The sequence below is a fragment of the Schistocerca cancellata genome, chromosome 3 (genome assembly GCF_023864275.1).
Source record: "Schistocerca cancellata isolate TAMUIC-IGC-003103 chromosome 3, iqSchCanc2.1, whole genome shotgun sequence".
In the NCBI taxonomy this organism is placed as follows: Eukaryota; Metazoa; Arthropoda; class Insecta; order Orthoptera; family Acrididae; genus Schistocerca; species Schistocerca cancellata.
In genome coordinates, this window is record NC_064628.1 from 948,472,914 (window position 1) to 948,492,939 (window position 20,026).

Consider the following 20,026-nt stretch of genomic DNA (forward strand, 5'->3'; position numbering starts at 1 on the left):
TTCGCCGATGACATTGTAATTCTGTCAGAGACAGCAAAGGACTTGGAAGAGCAGTTGAACGGAATGGACGGTGTCTTGAAGGGAGGATATAAGATGAACATCAACAAAAGCAAAACGAGGATAATGGAATGCAGTCGAATTAAGTCGGGTGATGTTGAGGGTATTAGATTAGGAAATGAGACACTTAAAGTAGTAAAGGAGTTTTGCTATTTGGGGAGCAAAATAACTGATGATGGACGAATTAGAGAGGATATAAAATGTAGACTGGCAATGGCAAGGAAAGCGTTTCTGAAGAAGAGAAATTTGTTAACATCGAGTATAGATTTAAGTGTCAGGAAGTCATTTCTGAAAGTATTTGTATGGAGTGTAGCCATGTATGGAAGTGAAACATGGACGGTAAATAGTTCGGACAGGAAGAGAATAGAAGCTTTCGAAATGTGGTGCTACAGAAGAATGCTGATGATTAGATGGGTAGATCACATAACTAATGAGGAGGTATTGAATAGGATTGGGAAGAAGAGAAGTTTGTGTCACAACTTGACCAGAAGAAGGGATCGGTTGGTAGGACATGTTCTGAGGCATCAAGGGATCACCAATTTAGTATTGGAGGGCAGCGTGGAGGGTAAAAATCGTAGGGGGAGACCAAGAGATGAATACACTAAGCAGGTTCCGAAGGATGTAGGTTGCAGTAGGTACTGGGAGATGAAGAAGCTTGCACAGGATAGAGTAGCATGGATAGCTGCATCAAACCAGTCTCAGGACTGAAGACCACAACAACAACAATCCTCTGGATACCAACGCGGATAGTACAGTGGAGTCAGTGGAATTAACACACACTGTCACTCGAACACCGGCACCCTACGTTTCCCCAAGTGGGTGCCGCGTGGACGCCGCCGGCTACGCTGTCGTATCGACAGAGCGGAGGCGGCCAGCCGGCGCACACGGCTGGCGAGCTGTCCTCGGGTCGAGGCAGCGGCGGTGGCAGTGCGGTGGCGAGAGGCTCGCGGCTCCAGTACAGACGCTTACGGACGAGTTGACCAGAGCACGCTCGTAGCGGAAGGGAAGTGGATCTGATACGGCCTAGCAGAGACGTTACTTAAAGGGGGTACGACGTCAAACTTGGAGCAGGAGAGGCAACGCAGGACATTTTAATTTCCACTGTCTACACTTTTACAAGTAAATTAATAAAACTTTGTCAGCATGACTAGGAAGGATTTAGGTTTCACACTCGTTGCAGCGGAAGTTCAAAAACATTATAAAATAATTTTTTTTTTACATGCGAAATCTCATCATTTTTTCACTTACTATTGGTTGCATTTGTTGCTATAGGTACACTTTTCTTCATAAGTAAGAGAGACGGTTCGATGAATTTTGCACAGCATACAAATTATACTTACAGGTGTCTGAAACTCTAGAATCTATTTAATTTATGAAAAAATGAATGAGCTGTTAAGTTTTAAACTTTATATTTAGGAAAGAATCAAATTTTGTAGTCAATTATCTCAAATTTTTCCACAGTTTTTAATAGATTTGAAAAATTCTAGAGTATCCTGAAGTATGGTTTGTATGCTGTGCAAAATTCATCATACAATCGCTTTTACTTGTGAAGAAAAATGTACCTATGCAGCCAACAGTAAGCGAAAAAATTGTGAAATTTCATATCTAAAAAATATTTATTTTGTTATGTTTTTGCACTTCCACTGCTATGAGTATGAATCCTGAATCCATCCTGGTCATGCTGACAAAGTTTTATGAATCTATTTGTAAAAGTATAGACAGTAGGAAATGAAATGTCCTGTGGTGGCTCTCCTGCTTCAAGTCGGCCCGTTTGACGTCCTACCCCCCTTAATGAGAGGACAGCATCAAAAGGTCCTATAGGAAGGACTGGGGAACAAGTTGAACATCGTTTGTTTCTTTTACACTGAAGAACGAAGAAACAGCTACATCTGCCTAATATTGTGTAGCGCCCCCGCAAGATCGCAGAACTGCCGCAACACGACGTGGCATGGATCGACTAATGGAGGCAACACACCATGAATCCTGCAGGGCTGTCCATAAAGGCCCATACGAGCGGATGGACATCTCTTCTGAACAGCATGTTGCAACAAATACGAGATATGCTAAATAATGTTCGCGTCTGGGGAGTTTGGTGACCGGCAAAACTCAGGTGAGAGTTCCTGGAGCCACTCTGTAGAAATATTGGATGTTTGGGGTGTCGCATTGTCCTGCTGGAATTGGCCAAGTCCGTCGGAATCTACAATGGACATGAATCGAAGCAGGTGATCAGACAGATCGCTTACGTACCCGTCACCTGCCAGAGTCGTACCTAGACGTATCAGGGGTCCCACATGTCCAACTGCACACTCCCCACACTATAACAGATACTCCACCAGCTTGAACAGCTGCTGACATGCAGGATCCGTAGATTCATGATGTTGTCTCCACACCTGTAGGAGTCAATCCGCTCAATACACTTTGAAACTAGACTCATCCCACCAGGAAACATGTTTCCAGTCATCAACAGTTCAATATCGGTGATGACGGGCCCAGGCGAGGCGTAAAGCTTTGTTTTGCGCAAAATACGAGTGGGCCTTCGTCTCCGAAAGGTCATAGCCATGATGTTTCGTGGAATTGTTCGCACACTGACATTTGCTGATGGCCCAGCATTGAAATTTACACCAATTCGCGGAACAATTGCACTTCTGTCACGTTGAAAGATTCTCTTCAGTCGTCGTTGCTCCCATTCATGCAGGACCTTTTTTCTGCCGCAGCGATGTCAGAGATTTGATGTTTTAGCGGATTCCTGATATTGACAGTATACTGGTGAAATGGTCGTAAGGGAAGATTCCTACTTCATCGGTACCTCGCAGATGCTGGCTCCCATCTCTCATGCGCCGACTACAACACCACGTTCAGACTCACTTAAATTTTGACGAGCTGCCAATGTAGCAACAGTAACCTATCCAACGACTGCACAGACGCCTGTTGTCTTATATAGGCGTTGCCAACCGCGGTGCCGAATTCTGCCTGTTTACGTATCTGTTTTTGAATACGCATCCCTACAACAGTTTCTTTCCCGTTTCAGTGTATATAATATCTAGAGAAAGTTTATTACCACAATACAGTTCACCAATTTTTTCTCTTTTAAAGCAGTGAGACACAAGGAAAACCTCGCCTACATTGAGAATCCAAAATTTCGCTTTATGTTCCTAATGGATTACAGACGCAATTTATTTGCTTGATGCATTAATCTTTTGTTATAAAACAGTGCAATATATACACTCTTCACGCTCCAAATATTTCAGGCAAAACAATTTACTCACACAGGTTCCTTGGAAAACAGACAATAAATTATGAGATGAGGGTGCAACCCACAGACGGCACATTACACTGCGAGGAAGACCTCGGGCACCCGAACCGCGGCGACAAGGCGCGAAGTTAACACTGGCTGACCTGTAACATTCATAAAACCTCTCTTAAATAAAGCAGGGGTGAAACATCGGTTCATTCGCCCATCTCAAAAGACTCAAGGGTAGAGCAGAAGCACGCACGAGAAAGTTAACAGTCCAAAATACAAACATTAATCTGAAAAAAAAAATCATATTAATCAATCGTGTCAAACAGTGCAAAGTATCTTTCCTGTGTGCAACGCAGAGGCTACCGGTTACCTCAACGTTGAATAAATAGAAAGCTGCAAAATTTAAGTTAGTCACGCCAACAAGTAACAAGCACTTGCGTATGTCCGATGCATTACTCTGGCAACTACTAACTAAGACTAATGCTTCCATACGACACGTGTTAACTACTAGCAAGGGGAGCACACTTCTTGATAAATTAAAGCTGAAGAGTTGAAAACAACACATGTGCAGGACCCTCCTTTTAAAGTTAAACACCAATAACACTTAACCTAAAATGATTTCCCTGCGGTATTTGCCTTTTTTTAGTTTGAGAGTCTTAATAGGGCCTGTAGTTTGCCTACGTCGGAGAGGTTTGAGCACACATGACGAAAGTTAAGAAATACACTACTGGCCATTAAAATTGCTACACCAAGAAGAAGTGCAGATGATAAACGGGTATTCATTGGACAATATTCTATACTAGAAATTATATCTGATTACATTTTCAAGCAATTTGGGTGCATAAATCCTGAAAAATCAGTACCCAGAACAACCACCTCTAGGCGTAATAAAAGCCTCGATACGCCTGGGCTTGAGTCAAAGAGAGCTTGGACGGCGCGTACAGGTACAGCTACCCATGCAGCTTCAACACGATACCACAGTTCATCAAGAGTAGTGACTGGCGTATTGTGACGAGCCACTTGCTCGCCCACCATTGACCACACGTTTTCAGTTGGTGAGAGATCTGGAGAATGTGCTGGCCAGGGCAGCAGTCGAACATTTTCTGTATCCAGAAAGGCCCGTATCGGACCTGCAACATGCGGTCGTGCATTATCCTGCTGAAATGTAGGGATCGAATGAAGGGTAGAGCCACGGGTCGTACCACATCTGAAATGTGACGTCCACTTTTCAAAGTGCCGTCAATGCGAACAAGAGCTGACAGAGACGTGTAACCAATGGCACCCCATACCATCACGGCTCTAGGCGCTACAGTCTGGTACCGGCCAACCGCTACGGTCGCAAGTTCGAATCCTGCCTCTGGCATGGATATGTGTGACGTCCTTAGATTAGTTAGGTTTAAGTAGTTCTAAGTCCTAGGGGACTGATGACCTCAGAAGTTAAGTCCCATTGATTAGAGACATTTAAACCAGTTTGGGTAAATAAGATGTAGTATGGGAATTTTTCGATGAAATCAGGGAAAACCTGTTTCCAAACCAGTTGAGAGGCACACACATGCCTTGCTCATACTGTGGCATCATGCAGTCAGGCCTGCAAGATGAGTGGTCTGCCAAGAGAGTGGATTCATTCTTATCTGTCGAGTAACATGAACTCTAGTACTCACAATAAAGTTACAAATTATCCTCCTGTATGAATAATGCGCAACAGAAACGCTCATCTGACTGTCAGTAATTTACAGAACTCTGACTGTTCACTACGCACTGGCAATACCACATTTTCTTTTTTTATTTAACGGCTCTTATCAACACGTGGCCATCGCACTGAATATGAGTGGCGCACACATTATAAATTCTGGATATCATGACAACATACAATTCGAAGGAAAAGGCCACCAATCTTTTTCTTTTCACTACCTTATTTATTCCGATAAATTCTATAACCTAAACACACAAATTCAATAACCTACAACAATGGCACATGAGAAATTCCGCCCAGTGGGCATGGCTGAATATTGGTGATTCTCTACCTTATGGTCTCGTAATTATTTAACGCTACAGTGCACTTTCTGGACAGGATGGTGGATCTTTTATTATTTCTCACACTTCGACTCTCACAATCATCATCACGAAACTTTCCTCCAGACCGAGCGGTACAAAAGGAACATGCATACCCATTACCTCTGAAACTACCTTGCTACTCTCCCATGCAAACCACACATACTTAAATTACGTGACATACACCACACTGCAACATGAAATACAAGACAGGGAATAGTCACAACATTGTCACTTTCCGCTTTCCCACTTCAATTAATATTTATCCCAGTTTCACACGACACTGCCCCACTTCGTAATTCCACTTTCCTACTATGAACTCTGGAGATATATGCACGTCTTCCTGTGCAATGCAAGCGAAGTGGCGTTGCTGGATAGACGGCTGACTCACCTTGCTTCTCTCTCAGAGTATTATAGTTTGAATCAAGCGTCACACGGAAACATAACATGCAAAGAGCATATTCATCACACACGCGAGTCCTCAACTGATACCATGGACGAGTACTTCTCTTTATCCTTTGTCTCATACACAGATTGAGACTCACACAGTACTCACCACGTGGAAGTACTCGTCTCTAATTTCAACTTGCACACGCCATTCCTTAAATATTTCAACTTATAGTACGCACGCTAGTAATTCAGCTTAACTTAAGCACACGGAAGTATTTCAACTTATTGCTACACGTGGTTTCATTGTGACCGTTGGTCACTTCCGAAGATTACTACGATCCCATTAATATTAGCTGCCTGACATTTAATTCTCCCCACAAAAGTTCCTGAAATAGAGAAATTATTATTTCAAACTACTCTTAAATATTCCACATGCATACCATGTCTCCACTCTTTTGTCTTTACGGAGCACAACTAAGACAGGTCTTAACAGCACAAGTTCCAGCGGCAGAGTGCTGAAACATGGCCGTTCTTCAGGTTCTCTCGCACCTCTGCCGAAGTGGGGGAGCACCTTGCTACCGTATTGGTCAGCCACATTTCAGGCGCTCAAAGCTCAGGTAAATTTCATCTCTTTGGTCCCACCAAAGGTGGCCAAAGGATCGTCTCAAAGATGATCATATATTCACATTCACTATCTGCGGTTAGCAGACGACCATACGTTCATTCATTTCACAGATCTCACCAAACTGGATGTAGGGATTTATTTTGTGGGAGTGCACATATGATCAATTAAATAAATAAATTGTCATTCTTTTCTACACTGGTATCCGGCTTCGCTGTATTAATTGAAATTGAGTTATTTTACAAAAAAAATGTGTTGTTCTGACAAAAATAATGAAGTATGTTGTACCTATTTTCAATGTCGGGCGGTACTGTACCCTTTCACAGTTATAACAATTTATTTTACGTTAACGCTTCCGCTTTTCCTTTTTTTTTTTTCTCGCAACATGTAGCGATATCTAGCACCGCTGTAATTGAATGTTTTATTTTCGTTGGTTGCATGGCTCAGTGGTAAAGTGCCTGAATTAAAGTCCAAAGTTCTCGGATTCGGTCCATGGTCAACGATTTCTATTTGCCACTTTGTCTTTCACCTCTGGAAAAGCGGAAGCTTAAACGTAAAATAAATGGTTGTAACTAGTTTAGAAACAGGTTTTCCTTGATTTCATCGAAAAATTCGCATAATATATTTTACTTACCCAAGCAATTCTTAACGAAGTTTCAGATTGGGGCCTTCATGTAAGTCGATGCGAAAATTGTCGAGACATACCGCGGCTCGTAACGCACGTTAAGTTGTTGTTCCCCCTGTATATGGCTGAGGAAGTCAGTTCAAAGCCCGGAGGAAGGCTACTGCGTACCACCTCCAACAGCACCATGCCCACTAGGGCACCGTGGTGTTCACAACGATCTCGGATTGGCGACTGCTTTACTTCGATAGAAGTCAATGTAAACAAGACACAAAGCGACGGACATCCATCTGTCTTGATAATTCCAGCGCTGTGCAGCCCCACTGGAGTGGCCGCCTGTCAACAGCGGAACAGCCGCTCTCAACAGCGCCGGCCGCTGCGAGCCGTGCAGGGGGAGTGTCAGCGAGGTTCTGAAAGGCCTCGACGGGGCCGTGGACACATGGCTTACGTTTCTCGGCTGAGTAAGCATGGCGCGTGCAGCCCGATCGAGATAGTCGCATGTATTCGTATATTTAAATCGGGGAAGCTTGGTGCCGAGGGAGTACAGCAAACTCATTCTTGTGCTCTTAGAATCAAGCACGAACTCTCTGAACTGTGTGGTATGTCGCATTGTCCTGCTGGTAGATGCCATGGTGCTGAGGAAAAATAAACTCCGTGCAGGTGTCGATATAGTCCCCAAAGATAGATTCATGCGTGTGCTGCTCCATCCTGCCTTCTTGACTGGATGCAGGGAAAGCCACGAAAACGTTCCCCGGACCATGAGGCTGCCTCCTTGTTCACTTTGAGACGTTTCACGCTGTAGAAGCCAACGGTTATCTGTCCATGGAGCATAAAACGTGACTGATTTGGAAAGGCCACTCAGTGGACGATCAGCTTTCGTCTCCGGTGAACGGCAGTCAGCACCGGGGCGCGAACCGGCCGCCTGCTGCCGAGGACCGTAGGCAGCAACGTTCGCTGGGGAGACATTGCTGGCAGGCCCCTCGGTTCACTTGGGCGCTCAGTTTCCCAACAGTTGCACGTCTGTTCACTCGTACACATTTGCGCAGCCGTCGTTCACACCTGTCTTCTACGGGCGGCGGTTCATCACAGTTCACTCGCCGCCCGTTTCGGATAGTGTCATTTTGCCACAGAAGTATACAGTAACCATGGGAGCATCCTAACAGTTTACAAACTTAGTCCTTCAAAAAATGGTTCAAATGGCTCTGATCACTATGGGACTCAACATCTGAGGTCATCAGTCCGCTAGAACTTAGAACTACCTAAACCTAACTAACCTAAGGACATAGCACACATCCATGCCCGAGGCAGGATTCGAACCTGCCACCGTAGCGTCACGCGGTTCCAGACCGGACCGCCTAGAACCGCTCGGCCACTGCTGCCGCCAAACTTAGTCCTTTCAGAAATTGTTCCACCCTTGGTCCGAAAAGCTAGTGATCATGCCCTCTGGGACGTAAGATACGCTGAAGCACCAAAGAAACTGGTATAGACTTGCGTATGTGAACAGGCAGAATACGGCACTGCGGTCGGGAACGCCTTTATAAGACAAGTGTCTATGTAGACACGCAAGATTGAGGTGAGTCTGGACGTGGTATTCCAGTCATCGCGCAAGCAATTGGACACAGCGTATCCGAGGTAGCCATGAAGTGGCGATTTTCCCGCACGACCGTATCACGGGTGTACTGTGAATATCAGGAATTTGGTAAAACATCAAATCTCCGCTGCGGCCGGAAAAAGATCCTGCAACAACGGGACCAAATAGGACTGAAGAGAATCGTTCTATGTGACGGAAGTGCAGCGTTTCAGCAGATTGCTGCAGATAGCGATGCTGGGCCATCAACAACTCTCAGCGTGAGAACCATTCCACGAAACATCATCGATATGGGCTTTCGGAACCGAAGCCTCACTCGTGTACTCTAGATGAATCCACGACATGAGCTTTACTCACTGCATGTGTCAGTCAACACCAACATTGGACAGTTGGTGACTGGAAAAATGTTGCCTGGACGACGATTCTCGTTTCAAATTGTATCGAGCGGATTGACTCCTACAGGTATGCAGACAAGATCATGAATCCACGGATCATGTCAGCAGGTGTTCAAGCTGATGGAGGATCTGTAATTGTGTGGGGCATGTGCAGTTGGAGTGGTATGTGACCTTGACAACTCTAGACAAGACTCTGACAGGTGACACGTACGTAAGCATTCTGTCTGATCACCCGTATCCATTCATGTCCATCGTGCATTCCGAAGGGCTTGCGCAATTCCAGCAGGCCAATGCGACACCCCACACATCCAATATTGCTACAGAGTGACTCCAGGAACACTCTCCTGAGTTTAAAACACTTCTGTCGGTCCCCAAACTCCCCAGACGTGAACATTATTTATTATGTCTGGTATGTGTTGCAACGTGATGTTCAGAAGAGATCTCCACGCGCTCGTATGGGCCTTTGTGGACAGCCCTGCGGGATTCACGGTGTCAGTTGCCTCTAGCACTACTTCAGGCAGCAGTCGAGTCCATGCCACGTCGTGTTGCGTGTACCAGTTTTCTTTTTTTGTTTTTTTTCCCTCTCTTCACTGTAGATCGATCTGTTTGCGCATTACGACATTGACTGCCCTGCTTTCCGCGTTCCCCCGACACACTGTACGTCCTTTCCACTGCTAATGCTGCCGGCTGCCAGTGGTTATCGCACGTCTACATCAAACACAGGTGGTGGTCACATTAATGTGACTTGACTGTGTGTAATAGGTATCGTAACAAATTCTCACCCTAGTTGGTTGCAACAGTGAACAGGGGAAACTTCAGGAACGTCCGAATCATTGGCTTGGGACATTAAATGGCGCAAATTGGTAGTAAAATTTAGGAGCCAGTAGCTTGCAATTACTCCAACTGGAACCAACCCAGCTCATTACAGGTCTGTGCAGTGTGATGTACATCCCGTCTGCTAACTTTGGTAGAACGCGCTCATTCATCGCCATAGCACTGTGACGACCGAGACGTGGGCGTCGCCGAGTCTGACGAACAGCGCGGCGCGGGCAGAGTGGGAGGGCGCCGCGCCGTGGCTGCGACGGCGACCACCTCTCCAGTCTCAGCTGAACCCTGGAGTCCCTCCTACCAGCTCCTTCTGAGGGTCATCCAATAATTAAACAAAAAACCAGCCGTACAGCAAACGTGGTGTACCGAATCAGTAAAGTTTTTTGTCAGTTTTTCCCCTCAAATTCCATCGCCTTCTTGGCAATCGTACCATCTTACGATTCTTCTTATCTTCTCAGTGTACATTTCGTTACCTTGATCCGGTAACCTTGTGACTCTTCCTTGCTATTAAACTTGGTGCCACGCAAGGCTTCTTTCACCGGGCCTAACAGGTAAAACTCCGTTAGAGCAAGGTCAGGTTTATAAGGATCACGAGATACGAGCTCCTAGTTCACTTTGGCAATAGTTTTCAGACTGCATTGTGCCGTAATAGTGTTATCTTTTAAGAAGAAGCACGCCATCTCGGATGTATCCTCTTCATCGAAGGCTTGGCTTCGTTCTCAGTACAGTGAATTACACAGACTGTTCATAGTGCATTTCCCCTCCAAAAGTCACCGAATATGGAACCACTGGCACCATAAAACATCTACATCTACATACATACTCCGCAATCAACCATGCGGTCCGTAACGGAGGGTACCTCGTACCACAACTAGCATCTTCTCTCCCTGTTCCACTCCCAAACAGAACGAGGGAAAAATGACTGCCTATATGCCTCTGTACGAGCCCTAATCTCTCTTATCTTATATTTGTGGTCTTTCAGCGAAATGTAAGTTGGCGGCAGTAAAATTGTACTGCAGTCAGCCTCAAATGCAGGTTCTCTAAATTTCCTCAGTAGCGATTCACGAAAAGAACGCCTCCTTTCCTCCACAGACTCCCACACGAGTACCTGAAGCATATCCGTAACATTCGCGTGATGATCAAACCTACCAGTAACAAATCTAGCAGCCCGCCTCTAAATTGCCTCTATGTCCTCCCTCAATCCGACCTGATAGGGATCCCAGACACTCGAGCAATACTCAAGAATAGGTCGTATTAGTGTTTTATAAGCGGTCTCCTTTACAGATGAACCACATCTTCCCAAAATTCTACCAATGAACCGAAGACGACTATCCGCCTTCCCCACAACTGCCATTACATGCTTGTCCCACTTCGTATGGCTCTGCAATGTTACGCCCAAATATTTAATCGACGTGACTGTGTCACCTACACTACTAATGGAGAATTTAAACATTACGGGATTCTTTTTCCTATTCATCTGCATTAATTTACATTTATGTATATTTAGAGTTAGCTGCCATTCTTTACACCAATCACAAATCCTGTCCAAGTCATCTTGTATCCTCCTACAGTCACTCAGCGAACACCTTCCCGTACACCACAGCATCATCAGCAAACAGCCGCACATTGCTATCCACCCTATCCAAAAGATCATTTATGTAGATAGAAAACAACACACTTCCCTGGGGCACTCCAGATGATACCCTCACCTCCGGTGAACACTCACCATCGAGGACATCGTACTGGGTTCTATTACTTAAGAAGTCTTCGAACCAGTCACATACTTGGGAACCAATCCCATATGGTCGTACCTTAGTTAGGAGTCTACAATGGGGCACCGAGTCAAACGCTTTCCGGAAGTCAAGGAATATGGCATCCGTCTGATACCCTTCATCCATGGTTCGCAAGATATCATGTGAAAAAAGTGCGAGTTGCGTTTCGCAGCAACGATGATTTCTAAAGCCGTGCTGAAGCATGGACAGCAACTTCTCAAGGAAATTCGTTATATCCGAACTGAGAATATGTTCGAGAATCCTGCAACAAACCGATGTTAAGGATATTGGTCTGTAATTTTGAGGATCCGTCCTTCTACCCTTCTTATATACAGGCGTCATCTGCGATTTTTCCAGTCGCTCGGGACTTTACGTTGGGCTAGAGATTCGCGACAAATGCGAGCTAAGTAAGGAGCCAATGCAGTACTCTCTGTAAAAACGAATTGGAATCCCATCAGGACCTGGCGATTTATTTATTTTCAACCCATTCAGCTGCTTCACAACCCCAGGGATGTCTATCACTATGTCCTCCATACGGGAATCTGTACGAGACTCAAACGGCAGTATGTTTGTACGATCCTCCTGCGTGAAAGATTTCTCAAATGCTGAATTTAAAATTTCAGCTTTCGTTTTGCTGTCTTCCGTTGTCAGGCCAGACTGATCACTGAGTGACGATGGAAGCCTTCGACCCGCTTACCGATTTTACGTAAGACCAGAATTTCCTTGGGCTTTCAGCAAGATCTTTTGCTAAGGTATGACGGTGGTAGTGGTTGAATGCTTCGCGCATTGCTCTTTTTACAACAGCACGTATCTCTACCAACTTTTGCCTGTCCTCATTCTCCCGATCTTTCTTGTACCGCGAGTGCAACTGCCTTTGGTTCCTGAGCATTCTCTGAATTGCGCTTTTAAACCACGGTGCCTTTTCCGTCCGTAACCCACTTTTTCGCCACATACTTATCCAATGCGTGATTTACAGTGTGTTTAAAATTTGCCCATAATTCTTCCACGTCCATCGTACAGGAAGTAAATGAAGTCGATTCATTTACTAAGTGGGATGCTAACAACTGCTTATCTGCTTTTTCTAGTAAGAATACTCTCCTAGCCTTCTTGACCGACTTTTTAACTTTCGTAAACACAGTCGTAATGACAACATCATGATCACTAATCCCTGTTAGACGGTTAACGTGACCTTACGAGTTGATGGTTGTGTTTTGAATTTATTACTGACAGACGATTCACAGTGTTATCATTCCATGCTCTGATGCTTGGTTCAAAATTATGTATCGAAGATTCATCACTGGTTAAGATACTGTACAAAAATGCATCACATTCGCTGATGAAAAGATTTTTGAGTTTCGTGCAAATTGGATATCACTGTTCTTTGTGGTGAACCCGTCTTGCTCGAGTCTTACTGAAATTCAGTTTGTTTTCAGTTCTAGATGAGTGGTGCGAAGATCTTGACATTTTTCAACAATTGCGAGTCGTCGGCCGTCTGGGCTACCTCAGCCAACACGAGCTCTCAAAGCCGACATCGCTCGTCGGTTGCGGTTTCGCGGACACTTTTAAACTTTTTCATCTTCACGTAAAAACTCGCACGATTCATGCAACTACTATCGCATTGTTTCTTCGTTCGAAAGAATGTTTATGGCTGTAATTGAATCACAAAACGCTGTTCTTTAAAAAGACAGGCTTCGGGTGGATACACTGTCTAAAGTAAAACATTATACGTCACGTTTACGCCACGATTATTCCATCAATTCACTACCACTGTTCAGAAGCTTGCTTTAGGCTCTCACTTCCGTGTGTATGTCAATCGTCATCTTCATTGTCATCAGTGTTCTGCCCTAGGGTAGGTCATCACATGTAGCTCTAGACACATTTGCTCCCATCTTCAATTTTCTTCTAATTGTTTTTTATTCTTATACTATCTACCACCTAGTATCTTCTCCGTCCTCTTCTTCTTCTTCGTCTTCTTCTTCTTCTTCTTCTTCTTCTTCCATTCACGGTTCCCTCCACTTCATTCATCAGTAAACAACCTCTTCTCATCAATGCCCAAGCCAATTCTGCTAATTCTGATTCCTCTTCCTGATTACCTCTGAAATTTCTCTCTCTTCCCCCACTCTTCTTAATACGTCCTCAGTTTGCCTATCCATTTTATCCCTTCCAACCTCCTCCAAATTCACATCTGTTCTGCTGTGTTCCTTTTTCCTTAGTGTCTATGTCTCAGTCCGCATAATGCCTTCATCCACATAAAACATTTTGCCAGTCCCTTCCTTAGTTCCTTGTCCATGCAAACACATTGGAGCCTCCTCTTCTTATTAAATGGCCCTTGGCAAATGCTATGTGCGTTTTCACCTTCTTTTGCATCTCATGTCTTCGTAATAGTGCTACGCAAATATTTGAAAGCACTGACGTAAACCATGGACATTGCCGTTGGTGGGGAGGCTTGCGTGCCTCAACGATACAGATAGCCGTACCGTAGGTGCAACCACAACGGAGGGGTATCTGTTGAGAGGCCAGACAAACGTGTGGTTCCTGAAGAGGGGCGGCAGCCTTTTCAGTAGTTGCAGGGGCAACAGTCTGGATGATTGACTGATCTGGCCTTGTAACATTAACCAAAACGGCCTTGCTGTGCTGATACTGCGAACGGCTGAAAGCAAGGGGAAACTACAGCCGTAATTTTTCCAGAGGGCATGCAGCTTTACTGTATGGTTAAATCACGATGGCGTCCTCTTGGGTAAAATATTCCGGAGGTAAAATAGTCCCCCATTCTGATCTCCGGGCGGGGACTACTCAAGAGGACGTCGTTAACAGGAGAAAGAAAACTGGCATTCTACGGATCGGAGCGTGGAATGTCAGATCTCTTAACCGGGCAGGTAGGTTAGAAAATTTACAGAGGGAAATGGATAGGTTAAAGTTAGATATAGTGGGAATTAGTGAAGTTCGGTGGCAGTAAGAACAAGACTTATGGTCACGTGAATACAGGGTTATAAATACAAAATCAAATAGGGGTAATGCAGGAGTAGGTTTAATAATGAATAAGAAAATAGGAGTACGTGTAAGCTACTACAAACAGCATAGTGAACGCATTATTGTGGCCAAGATAGACATGAAGCCCACGCCTACTACAATAGTACAAGTTTATATGCCAACTAGCTCTGCAGATGACGAAGAAATGGATGAAATGTATGATGAGATAAAAGAAATTATTCAGGTAGTGAAGGGAGACGAAAATTTCATTGTCATGGGTGACTGGAATTCGAGAGTAGGAAAAGGGAGAGGAGAAAACATAGTAGGTGAATATGGATTGGGGCTAAGAAATGAAAGAGGAAGCCGCCTGGTAGAATTTTGCGCTGAGCATAACATAATCTTGGTTCAAGAGTCAAATGGTTCAAATGGCTCTGAGCACTATGGGACTCAACATCTTAGGTCATAAGTCCCCTAGAACTTAGAACTACTTAAATCTAACCAACCTAAGGACATCACACACACCCATGCCCGAGGCAGGATTCGAACCTGCGACCGTAGCAGTCCCGCGGTTCCGGACTGCAGCGCCAGAACCGCTAGACCGCCGCGGCCGGCTTGGTTCAAGAATCAGGACAGAAGGTTGTATACATCGAAGAACCCTGGAGATACTAAAAGGTACCAGATATATATAATGGTAAGTCAGAGATTTAGGAACCAGGTTTTACATTGTAAGACATTTCCAGGGGCAGATGTGGACTCTGACCACAATCTATTGGTTATGAACTGTAGATTAAAACTGAAGAAACTGCAAAAAGGTGGGAATTTAAGGAGATGGGACCTGGATAAATTGACTAGACCAGAGGTTGTACAGAATTTCAGGGAGAGCATAAGGGAACAATTGACAGGAAAGGGGGAAAGAAATACAGTAGAAGAAGAATGGATAGCTTTGAAGGATGAAGTACTGAAGGCGGCAGAGGATCAAGTAGGTAAAAAGACGAGGGCTAGTAGAAATCCTTGGGTAACAGAAGATATATTGAATTGATGAAAGGAGAAAATATAAAAATGCAGTAAATGAAGCAGGCAAAAAGGAATACAAACGTCTCAAAAATGAGATCGACAGGAAGTGCAAAATGGCTAAGCAGGGATGGCTACAGGACAAATGTAAGGATGTAGAGGCTTATCTCATGAGGGATAAGATACATACTGCCTACAGGAAAATTAAAGAGACCTTTGGAGATAAGAGAACCACTTGTATGAACATCAAGAGCTCAGATGGAAACCCAGTTCTAAGCAAAGAAGGGAAAGCAGAAAGGTGGAAGGAGTATGTAGAGGGTCTATACAGGGGCGATGTACTTGAGGACAATATTATGGAAATGGAAGAGGATGTAGATGAAGATGAAATGGGAGATATGAAACTGCGTGAAGGGTTTGACAGAGCACTGAAAGACCTGAGTCGAAACAAGGCCCTGGGAGTAGACAACATTCCATTAGAACTACTGACAGCCTTGGGAGAGCCAGTCCTGACAAAACTCTACCATCTGGTGAGCAAGATGTATGAGAGACGCGAAATACCCTCAGACTTCAAGAAGAATATAATAATTCCAACCCCAAAGAAAGCAGGTGTTGACTGATGTGAAAACTACCGAACTATCAGTTTAATAAGTCACAGCTGCAAAATACTAACGCGAGTTGTTCACAGACGAATGGAAAAACAGATAGAAGCCGACCTCGGGGAAGATCAGTTTGGATTCCGTAGAAATGTTGGAACACGTGAGGCAATACTGACCCTACGGCTTGTCTTAGAAGCTAAATTAAGGAAAGGCAAACCTACGTTTGTAGCATTTGTAGACTTGGAGAAAGCTTTTGACAGTGTTGACTGGAATACTCTCTTTCAAATTCTGAAGGTGGCAGGGGTAAAATACAGGGAGCGAAAGGCTATTTACAATTTGTACAGAAAGCAGATGGCAGTTAAAAGAGTCGAAGGACATGAAAGGGAAGCAATGGTTGGGAAGGGAGTGAGGCGTGGTTGTAGCCTCTCCCCGAAGTTATTCAATCTGTATATTGAGCAAGCAGTAAAGGAAACAAAAGAAAAATTCGGAGTAGGTGTTAAAATCCATGGAGATGAAATAAAAACTTTGAGGTTCACCGATGACATTGTAATTCTGTCAGAGACAGCAAAGGACCTGGAAGAGTATTTGAACGGAATGGACAGTGTCTTGAAAGTAGGGTATAAGATGAACATCAACAAAAGCAAAACGGGGATAATGGAATGTAGTCGAATTACATCGGGTGATACTGAGGGAATTAGATTAGGAAATGACACACTTAAAGCAGTAAAGGAGTTTTGCTATGATGGTCGAAGAAGAGAGGATATAAAATGTAGACTGGCAATGGCAAGGAAAGTGTTTCTGGAGGAAGGGAAATTTGTTAACATCGAGTATAGATTTGTCAGGAAGTCGTTTCTGAAAGTATTTTTATGGAGTGCTGCCACGTATGGAAGTGAAAACATGGACGATAAATAGTTTGGACCAGAAGAGAATAGAAGCTTTCGAAATGTGGTGTTACAGAAGAATGCCGAAGATTAGATGGGTAAATCACATAACCAATGAGGAGGTATTGAATAGAATTGAGGAGAAGGGGAGTTTGTGGCACAACTTGAAAAGACGAAGGGTCCGGTTGGGAGCACATGTTCTGAGGCATCGGGGATCACAAATTTTTAGCATTGGAGGGCAGCGTGGAGGGTAAAAATCGTAGAGGGAGACCACGAAATGAATACACTAAGCAGATTCAGAAGGATGTAGGTTGCAGTAGGTACTGGGAGATGAAGAAGCTTGCGCAGGATAGAGTAGCATGGAGAGCTGCATCAAACCAGTCTCAGGACTGTAGACCACAACAACAACACGCCCTGTATGTACCTTTCCCAACTTCATAGTTGTTCTTAGTTTTCTTGCACTTATCATGTTTTTCTTATTATTTTCACTCCAAATTCCTCACATGTCTTCTTTAATTCTTTTAACATTTCAGTCATAGTTCTTTCGCTGTCTTCTAATAACACCGTAGCACCGCAAATCGAATAATTCTGTCGTTCTACCACTAACATGCGCTCTTCTTTCTCGTTTCAAAGATATCTTAATAATACGCTCCAAATATATGTGAAACAGGGCTGGAGAGATACAGCAGCCTCGCCGCCTTCCGCTTCCAGTTCATCTTTCCTCTGTCACCTTATTTCCAGTCTGTACTCGTATTTTCTGTCGTGGGTATAGGTTCTTAGATTCCCTCCATTCTTTCTTAGAATGTCCGTTAAAGGCTGTCTACAAGTAAATAAAAACAGTATAAACTTCTCCTTTCAGTCTATAATTCTCAACAGCCCAGTTGCATCTCTTGCACTCATTCGTCTTCTAAATCTATACTATTCCTCTGCAACACTTTTTTTTTCAGTCTTCCGTGAAGTCTTCCACACAGTGTTGGAAAATTCTCTTTAAAACTTCCAGGATTTGTAGAGGGGCGTGAGTACATAATATTTTGAACAAGAAGTCATGTCCGTAAACGTACCGTTTTCGTGCTGCGGCTGTTTGAAAACAGGTCTGCAGGGTAGATATGCGGCAGAGTAGTCACGGTGGCGGGCGGTTACGTCGCATCGGCTGATGTCATTTGACGTGTATGCTACCTCCCTGACGAGTTTGGAACCTCGCCCACGTGTCTGTGAGTGCTGGAACAATATGGTCGAGTACACGTTTGCAGAATGTGCCGACACGATCCTTCCGAATGGCGAAGGTCCCGACGGAACAGCTGCTCCTCTCCTGTTCTGCAGGACGTCCTACTCCTTCGAATACCCTTTTCGCCACAATTATGCAACGGCTTCGAGGGAGGATACCTTCACCGTCAGCAGCCTTGACTGCCGGGCTCCAGGCAGAGGCCGCACTGCATCATGTTGAGAGAACGCGTCATCGAGTGCACGAGCGAATTCTTTGGGTAAAACAAGTGACGTGCTGTGTCACGCCTTATCAGTTACCTGTAAACGTGGTCGCCTTATCAACATGTTTCCAAATAGTTGAGTACGGAAACGGGACGTTTCCGGACGTGGGTTCCAATTCAAAATATACAGGGTGATTCAAAAAGAATACCACAACTTTAAAAATGTGTATTTAATGAAAGAAACATAATATAACCTTCTGTTATACATCATTACAAAGAGCATTTAAAAAGGTTTTCTTTCACTCAAAAACAAGTTCAGAGATGTTCAGTATGGCCCCCTCCAGACACTCGAGCAATATCAACCCGATACTCCAACTCGTTCCACACTCTCTGTAGCATATCAGGCGTAACAGTTTGGATAGCTGCTGTTATTTCTCGTTTCAAATCATCAATGGTGGCTGGGAGAGGTGGCCGAAACACCATATCCTTAACATACCCCCATAAGAAAAAATCGCAGGGGGTAAGATCAGGGCTTCTTGGAGGCCAGTGATGAAGTGCTCTGTCACGGGCTGCCTGGCGGCCGATCCAGACGATAAGGTTTCATAACTAACCTTTTTCGTAGGACTCTCCATACAGCTGATTGTGGAATTTGCAGCTCTCTGCTAGCTCTGCGAGTCGATTTTCCTGGGCTGCGAACAAATGCTTGCTGGATGCGTGCTACATTTTCATCACTCGTTCTCGGCCGTCCAGAACTTTTCCCTTTGCACAAACACCCATTCTCTGTGAACTGTTTATACCAACGTTTAGTACACCACCTATCAGGAGGTTTAACACCATGCTTCGTTCGAAATGCACGCTGAACAACTGTCGTCGATTCACTTCTGCCGTACTCAATAACACAAAATGCTTTCTGTTGAGCGGTCGCCTTCTTAACATCAACTGACGCTAACGCCTAGTCAACAGCGCCTCAAGCGAACAAATGTACAACTAAATGAAACTTTATAGCTCCCTTAATTCGCCGACAGATAGTGCTTAGCTCTGCCTTTTGTCGTTGCAGAGTTTTAAATTCCTAAAGTTGTGGTATTCTTTTTGAATCACCCTGTATTATCTACTCACTCCCCTCTACAAGTTCCAGAAGTTTGTAAGGGGAATTTCCGAACATCCTGTATTTATCACCCTTAGTAGAACTTTTGACGCATGAGAAGTCAAACTTACGGTTCTAAAATCCTCACATTTCTTGGCACTGCGTTCCTTGTCAGTCGGTATGATTTCTGTCTGGGGAAGGTCATCCGGCTACTCACATTTCTCACACACTGCAGCGACAAAGAAAGTCGTACAGGCATGCGAGACGTGTAAACAGGCAGAATACGGCGCTGCGGTCGGCAACGCCTATAAAAGACAAGTATCCAGCGCAGTTGTTAGATCGGTTACTGCTGCTACTATGGCAGGTTATCAAGGTTTAAGTGAGTTTGAACGCGGTGTTATAATCGGCGCACAACCGATGGAACACAGCATCTCCGAGGTTGCGATGAAGTGGGGTTCTTCCCGTACGATCATTTCACGAGTGTACCGTGAAT

The 20,026-nt window shown here is 44.5% G+C and overlaps 1 protein-coding gene across 1 annotated transcript in view; it reads left to right on the forward strand.

Annotated features, from left to right (window-relative positions):
* Positions 1–20,026, forward strand: part of LOC126176012 (collagen alpha-1(I) chain-like) — a 1,061,651-nt gene that overhangs the window by 793 nt on the left and 1,040,832 nt on the right. The gene's annotated exons all lie outside the window — the stretch shown is intronic.